The sequence below is a fragment of the Rhipicephalus microplus genome, chromosome 2 (genome assembly GCF_043290135.1).
Source record: "Rhipicephalus microplus isolate Deutch F79 chromosome 2, USDA_Rmic, whole genome shotgun sequence".
Taxonomy (NCBI): domain Eukaryota; kingdom Metazoa; phylum Arthropoda; class Arachnida; order Ixodida; family Ixodidae; genus Rhipicephalus; species Rhipicephalus microplus.
Window position 1 is genome coordinate 111,567,371 of NC_134701.1, and position 13,653 is coordinate 111,581,023.

At 40.1% G+C, this 13,653-nt stretch overlaps 1 long non-coding RNA gene across 1 annotated transcript; it reads left to right on the top strand.

The window, feature by feature from the left end:
- The first annotated feature begins 463 nt into the window (after window positions 1-463).
- On the top strand, window positions 464-8,088 carry LOC142785477 (uncharacterized). The gene is made up of 3 exons (XR_012888971.1): window positions 464-661; window positions 5,080-5,239; window positions 7,950-8,088. It is a non-coding gene; the product is annotated as an uncharacterized LOC142785477 (long non-coding RNA).
- The last annotated feature ends 5,565 nt before the right edge of the window (window positions 8,089-13,653 follow it).

Consider the following 13,653-nt stretch of genomic DNA (forward strand, 5'->3'; position numbering starts at 1 on the left):
AACATCTTTGTCGTGCACTCTGCAGTGGAAGGTGCTGAATTTGAAAAGTAGGTCTTTTGAGACATTTGTATGCATGAAATTTAGGTACAAAGCCATTCTTGCAAATCATCCTATACTGATACAGATGAATCCCTATATGATAAAGATGTGCTGGGTAGTAATTCTTGTCTTTTATACAGGGTGTCTCTTTGGCACGGTTATTTTCTTAACACTTATTTTAATATAGGCACACTGGTGTCATGTGTATTCACATGTCTGTTACATTAGTCTCTCTTGTAAAGGGTTCTGAATGCATTTCAGTCTAAGACGGCTGCAACATATCCAAGTTTGCAAAGGGAATATAAAAAAACGCTAGTTTGTTCATTAGTGTAAAGTATATGAGACGGTTACTGGCTGTGTCACAGGACATAATTTTGAAGGTATTTATTTCGCAGTCTTTTTTTTTTGTATTCTAGGATGCTTTTCGGGCCTCGTTGCAAGATTACGCACCATTGATGTTCGAGCACATGAAAGTATAGTAAAGAAGGATGTCGTGGCATGGGTGATTGAGACAGAATGTGAGCTTTCAAAGGGCTACAAGAATGCTAAGGAGGTTGCATTTCTACTATTGCTGGCTGTGTACTTTGGGGACAAAGAACAGGGGCTCTTCAAGGTTTTCGAGGTAGGTGTAGTGTACAAAATTTTGCGATTTGTGTAGTACTAAGAGAAATGCTCATTAGCAGCTAATAATAATAGCAGCACTAATGCATACCTGTTTAGTGCAACTCCTTTGTTCCTTTTGTGTAAACCTGCCCGATACCTGAAATTTTTTTTAAGTGTCATTGGACATATGTTCCGTGTAAGAATATTTTTAAGAGGGGAAAAGTGAAACGGAGTGAAATACGCATATTCTTTTTGCACTATGGGGCACTTTCTTTGAGGAAGTGTGTTGAGGCTAGTTCTTAATGCCACAAAAATTCGAAACGTAGGGGCTGAAAAAAAAAAAAGTTATCGTAATATCAATATTATGCTTTGGCACATCCTCTAGTGCTCTGTCAAAAGTTTTGCTGCTTTTGTAGGCAGCATCATTGTGTTTTCGTTGTGGACCTTCAAGTAATTCTTTCACGGGTGTTGTAAGATGTGAACGAACCAGTGAACAAACGGTCACACTGCACGTTGGAGATCTAAACTGCGACTACTTTTGGATTGCAGAGAAGTTTATCATGAATACTGATAACGATGAAGATAGTGAAGTGGTGCTTTCATCCTTGTAACTGGTTGTATAATCAATGCAATGTGTTATTGCAATGCATAATCTAACTTTGGTATGTCCTGAAAAACTTAAGCACCCAGTGGGATACCACTTTTATTTATTGCATTGGTTCTGTGTGTTTAATACTTCAGGATGAAACAATTTGAACTCAATACAGTGCGCGTGATAGTGGTTTACTGCGGCCATAGTCTCTGTAATTGCTGGCAAGAGGAGCTGCACGTGTCACTCCACTATCCCATTTGTGATGTGCTGCTTCAAGTGGTCATCATCCAAGATAATCGTTACTTCATTGTTGAAACTAGAATAACTATCTTCTGTCAAATGCTGTCATGAGCACTTGTTTCATGCTCACAAATAAAATATGAATATTTGGAGTGGCCTGCTTTAGAGTAGGACGCCATAGCAACATACCGGACTTGATTTTTTGTTAAATTTCTTTCATATTTCTATTTGCATGACATTTTGTGTACATAAGATGCATCAATAAAAATGTTCTATAAAAGGTGTCCTATACGAAGGAATATAGGGTAAAATAATGGCCATTAAGGTATTCTCATCAGTAAAAAAAAAGTGCTGCTATGAAAGCTTACGACCTGCAAGTAAGCGCTAAGCTGTGCAGTGTTTTTGGCGCATTAAGTTTTTGTGACAATAAGTAATTGGCACACTTTATGCTGGCATGCACTGTGTATTTAAAGAGTGGACATGCTGCTGCCTATCTCTTGTCTTTGTTACGACAAGAGTACCTGTCCAGCAAACAGTCTTAAGCTCGGTTATGTAAGCTGCTATCATTGCAACCGTGAGCCTACATGACTGTGTGTTTAGACAAGTCAGGCATGATTAGGAATTAAAACCACAGGTACCCTGGTGGCTGGCACTCCAGCTCCTTATTCTGCTTTGCAGGTGCTCATGTGGCCACGCACTGACATTGCGAGAGTTATGGTTCATTGTGTGGCACCATTGGTCTTGGCATGCCTTTGTATAAAATCTCGTTTCACTTGATGAATATCTGCATGTGGTTTTTTTAGTTAGAAGTGCTTAATTTTCTCACCTTGACCAGATAAGATGCTATACAAATATATATTAGGTATACAATATGCATTGTGACAAAGTTTTAAGGGGACGGGAAAACACTCTTAGTAAATGGACGTCCCATATGGCATATACCACTTCAAACTGAGTCATTTTTTTCCTTTTTAGCAAGGCACAAGTATAACTGAAGTGCTTTCTGAGCTGCCACCTTCACCCATCATTGACCCCCTAGGTAAAATGTGTTTTCAAGTTTGTAACTAGTGCGTCAAGGAAGGTGTTCCATGCAGTGGGCGGCGCCAGGATCGATGTACTGGGGCGAGAGGAACCATGATAAGAGTTCCCTCTTGGTGGGGGGAGGGGGGGATTCGGGCTTGTTATGACAATGTTTGCCCTTAGAAGAAGGGGTGCGATAAAGGGCAGGCAAAAATGGGGAGAGGTAGGCACCATACTGCTGCAGCCCCTCGTTTCATGTTGTAGTAGATTGACACTCTTTCATCGTGGTGCATATATACTCGTATACTCGTATCAAGATTTGCCTGTCTGGCATGGAATCAAGAATCTGAGAAACTCCGGCAGCCTAAATGGTATTGATTATAGTACTGTTAAATCAATGCACCTAATTGAAGGGGTGTCTTCTAACTTTCGAAATAAAGCCACGATTTTGTGTTCCAACTAGGTGTTGCAATGCATAAAAAGCTAAATGTGTAACATGGTCTAGCCATGCACGTTTTCATGCCACGAAAGATTTGAGGCTTATGCATTCTGTCCATATTTTTTATGTATGTATGTAGGTATGGTGTATGTATGCATGTATGAATAAATTTCAATATTATAAAAGGTGCACTATCGGAAGGCATTCACACTGTGCTGAGAAGGTATTCTACCGTACACCTTTTGTTAGTAGCAAATAATTGATTGATCAGGTCATCATGTTTATGGTTTACTTTGTAAATGTTGACACTCATGCTAATATTTTCACAATAATTGTCTTGCATGTGTGTGGGGCATGCAGAATTTTTTTTTTTTACTTTTGCAGTTAGGGAGAGAGATGGCAAACTGTAATTACTGCTATTAATAATAAAAGTTTGCATTATACACCATGCAAAGCGATCATGTGTTATACAGGGTTATCGCAAGCTGCTACATATCTTTGGGAAGTAAAGTAATCGAGTGGTGCATCATATGTCATTGAGAAATCTGTGTTGGTGCTACAGTAAAAACTGTTTCATCACCATGTCCAGGACTTCATATGAGGTGTGGGTAAGGGGTAAAGAATAAGAGGACAAAGGCTTTCAACAGCAGTTGTGGTACGAAACCAAGCTCTATCACTTGAAAAATACAGCGTAAAAATAAACAGTTTTTATACTGTACATCCAGCATATGGTAAGACACTGCAGTTGTGCCACATGCAACCTCTGAAGCAGTTTGACCTGCATCGATGGGAACACTCGACACGATGGTCTAGTGGTTATGGTGGTCAGACTGCTGGTCCATATGTCAGGAGATTGAATCCCAGCCGCGGTGACTCCATTTTCGATGGGGGGGGGGGGGGGGGGGGTGAGAAAAGGCTTGAGGCTAGTGTACTTAAATTTTGGTGCACTTTAGAGCTTCTCCCCCCGCCCCCTATGGGGTCTCTCATAATTGCATTCTTGTTTTGGGACGTTAAATCCGATTAATTATTATTGTACTTGCACTGGCACGAACAATTTTTATGATGTGCAAGGACATTCATAATGCACGTTATAGAAAAAACTTGCTCTCTGGAACATGTTTTTATATGGTCTAGATAAATTATATGTAATCTCCTAAAGTAATCGGTTACTTGTAATCGATTACAAAATCTTTTAGTTTTGTAGTACAATCTATCATTTTTTTTTTCAAACTATAACACTTCACATTTTTTAATTCTTTTTGTAACTGTTTGCCCAAAATTAACACCTTACTTGCAATACCTTATCTTAGGGCCAGCAGCAGCAAAGCACTGCACAACCCCGACCGGTGTGCAAGGTGTTGCTTTATATATAATACAACCTTTCACTCCAGCACATGCATTGAGAGTGTTCAATGTAGCAGCTGATTTTTTAGCAAGAAAGCACTCGGATCCATTATCAGTAATAACAACTTTGAAAAACTAAGGCCGTTAAATGTTAACCAGATCCAAATTGTTCAATTGCACGAACAGCTACGACGATGACCTATAAAAGACACAAGACAGAGTCCAATTTACCAACATAAGTCTGTTTCCTTGAACATGCACGCAGTTTTTTATATGAACGCATGAGCACCGTTTGTACAATCTGCCACTGAAGTTTCGGTAAGCCTTTCAGCCTGCATCAAACCTTTAACCTTCTCTTTAACATGCCAACTCCAGTAGTTTACATGCCAGCCACATTGTTGGAGATTAAATAAACTTGCATTATTGTGTTACAGTAATAAAATTATGAAGTAATGCTAAAGAAATTTATTACATTTCTATGATTCTTGAGTTACATTTCTAGGGCTGAATCTAACCTCCCTAATCAAAACATTTAAAAAATGCAATTGCAATTTTAATCGGTTACTTGTTTACTGTAACTAGTACAAGTCGGATGTAAATGCGCTTTTATATTAATTTTTCTTGTTCCTAGGACGCTGCTGGAACACTTGTTAGTTGGCTGACAGCCATCAAATAAAGTGATACAAAAATAGGCTCTCGCATTATACCATGTAAATCTTGTAAAACTTTGTAGCAATACCTAATTTCGAAATTGATGCTGTAACGTTAGTTTCACTATAGGATTCTTAAATTTTTTTTACAGAAACCATCTTTTAAGACAAATGTTATGTCGGGTGAGAGCAGGAACTCTTTTGTGAAGCGACTGATTTTACCGAGGCAGTCTGTGTAATGTTCTTGACTTATTATGCATTCAACATGATGTACCCAAATAGTGCTGCGACCACACTGGAATTCTCGGAAAGGTCAGTCTTTTCTGTTGCTGGTCATTTGCATTGTTAAATGAGTGCTGTCGTTCTCTCATTAAATTAAGTGCCACTCTAAGTTAAGTACTGGCTTTCATTACTTTCATTACAAATTCATAAATGTCTGATGGCAACCACTAAAAGTGTTCCCGAATATTTTTATAGGCTATGGCTCGCAAAAGTCTAAAAACATTCATCTCTTACGAATAAAAAAAAGCATTGGCCTGATCTGTGGGCTGTTAATGGTGGTATTTGCACAGTGAAATGTAGCGTCGTGTGCCAGGTCCTCAGACTTTGTTAATGCCTACTAGTTTTTTAGTTTAGGTTAAGCACTGCACTGCGAGCTGTTGTTATAAAGAAAATTTATACATGTGCCTTGACTTCTACAGTTTGTACAGAGTGTAACAATGCTCCGGCCTAGTTAGTGCAGACATGACTAGAACGTGTGTTCTAGGTATTCCCTGTAGCCAAGGTGCAAGATGAGAAAGTTGACAGCGGGAGAGCAGAGAGTAGACAGGCATTTACACACAAGTGTAAACAGATGTGCAAAGTGAGTAGAACAATGACTCAATTGAGAGGTCACTGTCTCTTCAAGAAGGAGCAAGAGAGGGGACTTGAAGATGTGGAAGAAAAAAAGAACATTTCTACCATGGTACATGCTAAGCATAAGATCACGAGTGAGACATTCCTCGCCCCTACGATTGATGGTAGAACGGTTAAGGTGCTTGGCTGCACACTTGGAAGTTGTGGACTCGAACCAGGTTGTGGCGGTCACATTTTGATGAAGGTGATAGAAGCCGAAGCACTGTGTGATGTCACTTCGTGTTAAAGAAAATGAGATACTCAAACTTTTCAGAGCCTTCCACAACGGTGTGCCTCATAATCATATAGTGGTTTTGGCATGTAAAATCCACCATATCAAGTACAAGAATTGCTGTTTCAGAGTACAATAGGGGGTAGGTGGCTGCTTGTGCAGTGATGGTTGCTGTACAAAAAAGTAATGTATTTAGTATATATAGGTATATAGTATATAGTAAATATAGTATTGGCATACCTAAATCTAGAGTGAACAGTGAAATTCTGAGTGGATGTCTTGTCCAGTTTTGTAGCTAATTTCTGCACTGTTCCAGGAAACACTGTGCACCCTGTTATGCACCAGATTCATACAACCCTAATTTATTTACATCAATCAAACCAAATCTCAATTAGAAACATTGATAACCTCATTCAGGTGCAGGCACTTAGCAACCCAATTTCACAGTGGTATTCATTTTTTCCCGCATAATGAGCACTCTACCAACTGAATTCATGACACCCATGGTTAAGTTTTGGTTCCTACAAGCAAGACGTTGACTTTCGAAACTGGTATTTGCAATTCAGATGAGATTACTACGGTGCACATATTTGGCATATACTCGACCTTCAGTATTTGTGTCCACTGCCTGAAGCTTTTGCATTGGTCCGGATTGCTTGTCAGCGGTGCTTCAATAGTATAATCACGAGGTCTGGTCATGTTTACTTGCTTGCCTTAAGTTGATTGTGTGTATCAAAACCAATTGTACTGCACCTTGCGAGAATGAGACGTTTATGCTTACCCTGCTTTTTTCTTCCCTGGAGGAAAAAAAAAATCTGTTGCCACCTTCTTGAGTTTTGATGCTATTCCCTCAAGCAGATCCTACACTTTTCTGGTAATTTATCTTGTGATGCAGATGTGGAGGGGGGACATTTGCTTCACAAACTACTTTTTTACTTTTTACTTACTTATTACTTTTTTTATTGCATTTCCTGTTACACATTGAATTTGATGATTGCTTTACACGCATTGTTTCATTACATTGCATTCTACGTTCACAGATCTCTGCCACGTTAGGCCATTTCGCCTCCACTGAAATGGGAATGTGTATTGTGCAATGTCTGTGCACGGTAAAGAACACCAGATGGTCCAAATTTCTTGAGCCTCCCACGAGGGGGTCTCTCATAATCGTGCAGGGGTGTTGGGTGTTGTACCCTGCATATTATTGTTATTATTATGATTATTAATATTATAAACATTATTAATACATATGCAAAGCCTTTTAGTCTGCTGCACATATATCTATGTAAAAACAAGCAACAAAATAAAAGTGCACTTAACACCTATGTAAGTCCACATTAATCTGCAGAAATTTCAAGTGCTTAAAACACTTGAGGGTCGTGCACCAGCTGTATCGTAACCATGTGCACAAGTTGCAAAGCCAGAATTTTTTTATAACGTATGCAGTGTTTGCAAAAAAGCCGCTATGCACATGTACATGCTGCATTATAATAAGTCACTGAACACGACCAATAGTGCCTTGAAATTTCGCTTCAGCTGGTTACACTGCCAAATGCAGTAGTTGCTCCTAATGCATTGTGAACCATTTGGTCAAGTGCTTGTTCAGACCATCACTACTCAGAAAGATAATTATTTTTTAGATAGTGGTCAAAGGCTTAGGGAGAATTTTTCTTCTCGGGGGAAGAGGGGGCACCTGCCATGGCAAAAAAAAAAAAAATGTGGGGAAGGAAGGGAATAGGCCAAGTGTGTCTCTCCCCCCCCCCCCCCCTGGCTAAGACTGTAATACTGCCTCAAGTAACTGCTTTCTATGGTGGTATTATACAGTCTTGGGGTAGCAAGACAGTTCAAGCGCATGGATAGTCTTTTTGCTAACTAAAGAAAATTTTCATTTTATAGGCAGCTGTTCCATATCAATCCCCCAAAGGGTACCAAGCGTGAAGGAGGACAGCGGTCGAGGACATCTGTTAATGCAAGAGTAATGAAGCTCAACCATATGCTACAAGCAAACGTCCTGTCAGAGCAGCTGAACTGTCCTAATCAGGTGTGTTTTATTAATCATGAAATGTGTTGTAATAGCTTATTCTCATGTGCTACAGTTTTTCATGTGAAGTGCTGCATCTTAACAGCAGATCATGAGTGCAAGCTTATCACGATTTTCTGCATGATTGTTTATTTTTGGGTTTTTGATTTGGACCTCTTCGGGACCCTGATATAACTGATAATTCATTGTAGGAGATACCAGTGTGCTTGCATCCTAATAGGGTTGGTCAGATGATGACATGGTATACCCTGCTAACTCACACAATTTGTACAGCAACTATCAGTGTCCGTATTGCACTAATTTTGGCACTCAAGTTTCTTTTGTGCCAGTACGCAGGGAATCCCTTACACATATCCTCCCTCTACTTTTTTTTCCTTAGCGGATTGTATTGGAAGTGTCGGTTATGTGCAACAAAATGCAATCGCTGCAAAAACATGTCAGCATGCATCCCTTATGAAAAAGCTTGGGTGTATATTTTTTTCAAATCTGGGAACAGAAATCTAGTGATCATTTTCAAAGTCATGACTGAAATGATTCCAAAATATGTAAAATATCACCTTTCTAGGTTTGATTTTAAGACAAATAAAGTTAACAATTAAAAGCTTTGGCAATTTCTGGGAAAAGAAATCTTTTATATATGCAAGACTCATGATCAGTTTTTAATTGTTCCTTCTGAGCATAAAGCATCATTATTATTATTTCCATATGCATGCTGTTCTCCATCCAAGACCTGTCCATTTTTTTTGCGTGAATCTCGGCAGACTGAAAATCTGTCGGTATCATAGCTTTCATTGGCTTGGCACTACATAAGGGAAATGTTTGAAAGCGGGGGGTTACAGAGCAGCAAAGTTGTGTCCACACTCGGTGAGTTCCGCAGTTGCGCTGGTGGAGCTTAGTTCCTGCACATGCTGGTTGAACTTGGGAAGCGAATCTGCATTGTTGGCCACAGTAGTTGTCATGTGAATGGCTCAACAGGTGTGTCGGGAAAGTGTCTAAAACAGCTCCAAACTTCTGTGACATTAGCTAGTTTTTTTTTCTGTGTGAGATACTCAATTGAATTGTACCATATCGTTTTGAGGCTAGTTTAGTGTAAACTTTTTCAGAACATGATTTTACTGATATGGCAGAGCTCTTGGGTACTGTTCACAAAATAGCTACTGCCTGATAATTATTGAAAGTTGACACTCTCTGCACAGCACATGTTTTGACACTCTCTGCACAGCACATACCCAGCACATGTTTTGGCAGCCATATCTATCCAAGCAAAACAAAAAGGCAGCAGAACTACACAAGAGCATCAAGTGCAGGCCATTTTAGGGAGCTACTAGTTTCATTTTAGTTAGTGCAATGAAGGACTTGTTGAGGCAGTAGCAATATCTAATAGAACCTGTATCAACGATTCGGTACTCACAGCCCTCAGTCAAGTACTAGCGGCCCTCAGTCCCCAGCGGCTGCGAAGCAACTGACCATGGTGGCGGTCAGATCTGCTACGCAGCAGAGGGAGCTAAGAATCTCTGGATCTGGACAGGCCGCCATTGAAACCTGAACTTGGCTACGTTTAACGCTAGAACCTTATCTAGTCAGGCAAGTCTAGCTGTGCTGTTCGAGAAACTAGAGGGCATTAAATGGGATGTAATAGGTCTCAGTGAGGTTAGGAGAACAGACGAGGCCTATACAGCACTACAGAACGGGCACGTCCTTTGCTATTTGGGCTTGGCTGACAGAAGAGAACTGGGAGTGGGGTTCTTTATTCACAGAAACACAGCTGGCAACATAGAGGAATACTATAGCAATAATGAAAGGGTGGTAGGTATCGTAATTAAACTCAATAAGAGGTACAAGTTGAAGGTGGTACAAGCTGACGCGCCTACATCCAGCCATGATGACGCTTTAGTTTAAAGCTTCTGTGAAGACGTGGAATCGGCAATGAGTAAGATAAAAACACAGTATACTATACTGATGGGAGACTTTAATGCAAAAGTAGAGAAGAAGCTGGCTGGAGACCAGGCCGTGGAAGACTATGGCATCGGTACTAGAAATGCCAGAGGAGAGCTTATAGTAGAGTTTGCAGAATGCGATAATTTACGGATTTTGAATACCTTCTACTGAAAACAAGGAAACCCTACATGGACATGAAGGAGCCCTAAACGCGAAAATAAGAACAAAATAGACTTTATAATGAGTGCACACCGAGGCATTGTGCATGATGTGGAAGTGATTGGCAAGGTACGAAGCAGTGACCATAGAATGGTACGGCCTCGAATTTGCCTAGACTTCAACAACAAACGACACAAACTTATATGCAAGAAGCCAATCAATGAGATAGCACTGAGAGGGAAAGTACAGGAATTCAGAGTCTGGCTTCAGAACAGGTACTCAGCTCTTTGTGAGGAAACCAACCTTAGCGTAGATACAATGAATGATAATCGGATGAGTATTATTATCGAGTCTGCAGTGGAAGTTGGAGGCAGGGTAGTTAGACAGGACACTCGTAAGCTTTCCAAGGAAACGAATAATCTAATTAAGAAGCGTCAAAGCATGAAAGTCTTAAGTACAACAGACAAAACAGAACTAGCAGAGCTTTTGAAGTTGATTAATAGGCGTAAGGTATCTGGTTTAAAAAGGTATAACACGGAGAGAATTGAACACTCTCTGAAAAACGGAGGGAGCGTCAAAGCAGTGAAGAGGGTACTTGGGATAGGCAAAAATCGGATGTATGCTCTAAGGGACAAAGAAGGCAAAATAACTACCAATATGGAGAGGATAGTTAAAATAGCGGAGGATTTTTACAGAGATCTGTACAGTGGCTGGGATAACCATGACCTTAATACTATAAGAACAAGCAGTAACCCAGGTGACACCCAATCAGTGATAATAGAAGAAGTCAGAAAAGCTTTGGAGAGCATGAAAAGAGGCAAACCTGCTGGTGAAAATCAGGTAACATCAGATCTGCTGAAAGATAGAGGACAGATTGTGTTAGAAAAACTAGCGACCCCTGTTTACAAAGTGTCTCCTAACAGGAAGAGTACCAGAGTCCTGGAAGAATACTAACATTATCTCAATGCACAAGAAAGGAGATGACAAGGACTTGAAAAATTACAAGCCGATCAGCTTGCTCTTCATTGTATACTAGCTATTTACAAGGGTAATTGCTAGCAGAGTAAAGAATACAATATAATTCAATCAACCAAAAGAACAAGCAGGATTTCGAACAGGCTGCTCAACGATCGACCACATTCATACTATCAACCAGGTAGTAGAGAAATGATCAGAATATAGCCAAACACTATACATAGCCTTCATTGATTACGAGAAGGCGTTTGATTCAGTAGAAATATCAATAGTCATGCAGACTCTGTGGAATCAGGACGTCGATGAAGTATATATAAACATCCTGGAAGAAATCTACAGGGGATCAACTGCTACCATAGTGCTTCATAAAGAAGGTGACAGAATACCAATCAAGAAGGATGTAAGGCAGGAGGACACAATTTCTCCGATTCTATTTACCACGTGCTTACAGAAGGTTTTCAGACGCCTAGAATGGGAACAGTTAGGCATAAGAGTTAATGGAGAGTACCATAGTAACCTGCGCTTCTCCGATGATATTGTAATCATGAGTTGCAATTCGTCCCTCGAGTTACTCAGCAATGCAGGGTTATACAAGGAGCGCAGAAGAGTAGGTCTTAAAATTAATCAGCAGAAAACGATAATAATGTACAACAACCTCTTAAGAGAGAAGCGCTTCGATATAGGTAAGAGTGCACTTCAAGTTGTAAAAGACTATGTCTACTGAGCACAGGTAATAAATGCGGAGCCGAACCACGAGACTGAAGTAACTAGAAGAATAAGAATGGGGTGGAGCACATTTGGCAAGCACTCTCAAATTGTGACAGGTAGATTTCCACTATCCCTCAAGAGGAAGGTATATAGCAGCTGCATCTCGTTAGTACTTAGCTACGGAGCAGAAACCTGGAGACTTACAAAGAGTGTTCAGCCTAAATTGAGGACGACATAGCGAACAATGGAAAGAAAAAGGGTAGGTGTAACCTTAAGAGACAAGAAGAGAGCAGAGTGAATAAGGGAACAAATGGGGGTTAGGAATATCATAGTTGAAATCGAGAAGAGGAAATGGACATGGGCTGGGCATGTAGCGTGTAGACAGCATAACCGCTGGTCATTAAAGGTAACTAACTGGATTCCCAGAGAAGGCAAGTGAGTTAGGGGGAGACAGAAGGTAAAGTGGGAAGGTGAGATTAAGAAGTTTTCGGGTATAAATTGGCAGCAGCAAGCACAGGACCGACTTAACTGGTGGAACATGGGAGAGGTCTTTGTCCTGCAGTGGACGTAGTCAGGCTGATGATGATGATGTGTCAACAATGATTTTGTTGCTATTGTTAAAGTGACTGGTCAACACTGTGATGGTTTTCAGGTGGGTGAATCTGCTCAATGCTAATGCATCCCTTTGTTTCATAAAACAACACTTTTTTTTTGCACTTCTTGATTTCCATTCTTGGTATTCTGGCAGCTCACTTTGTGAAATGCCAATGCGTGTTTTTATTTCATGAAGCAACAGTGTTGACCCCTCATCTTAGTATCGAAAGAATCATCATTTGGTTGTGGCAGTAGCTCATGTAATCCACGTTAACAAGCCCTCCAATGCACTAACAAAAAAAAGGTCTAGTTTACATAAAATCTCTTGCATGCGTTACTCCGGTGTATTTTTCCAGCTTATTGGTTTTAGTTTGTTTCATCGGCTTCATGCTACGACAAGTATGATTGTGATCACATGTCCCAGGCATATCTTTGTGTGTTGTAGTTGCAAATACCAGTTGTAAGTCGGTGCTTGCTTATTTCTCTTTTTTCTGTGCAATTTTTATGCAATAAGCCAGTGCTTGTCTTTTTCTTTCTTTTTTTCTGTGCTCTTTTTTGTTTGTGCCATGATACATTATGGAATATGAACTAGGCCGCTTCCACACCTTGCTCAAAGAACACTCCAAACTTCATCACTCTAGATAGCACATGGGGAATACAAGCTGAAGAAATTGCATGGTCCGTGCTCGCATGAATCGGATGTGCTAAATATTTTCCATGTAAGATGACGATCGCGTCAGCTTCGCAGATTTTGTTTTTGCGATTTTTCACATGCATTTCTCTGAGGTTGTGGCTGCAGCCACAATGTCCTTATAGCTTTCCTTCTGCAGAATGTTGCAGGAAAGCTTTGCCTACTATGCTGGTCACCAGATATCTGTTCAAAGCATTCACTCAGTCAACATTCAGCAATCTGTTTGATTACTTTTTTTACTGTTGTTGAGAGCATTGGTGGTATGCACAGTAGTGTTTATGTATTCGTTGATCTAGACATTAGCATTCCTGCCTCCGCAAAAAGTTTAATCAGTATATCGTTGTCATAAACTTCTTTTGGGTATGTCAGCTGAATTGTTCGTCCTGTTAGCATGGTCTATGTGGCTTTGTGGTTCTTGTGTGTGATACCTTGCATGTTTAAATGCCTGTTGTGCTGATTCTGATATATAGTAAAGCAATAAGAAAGGCATAGAT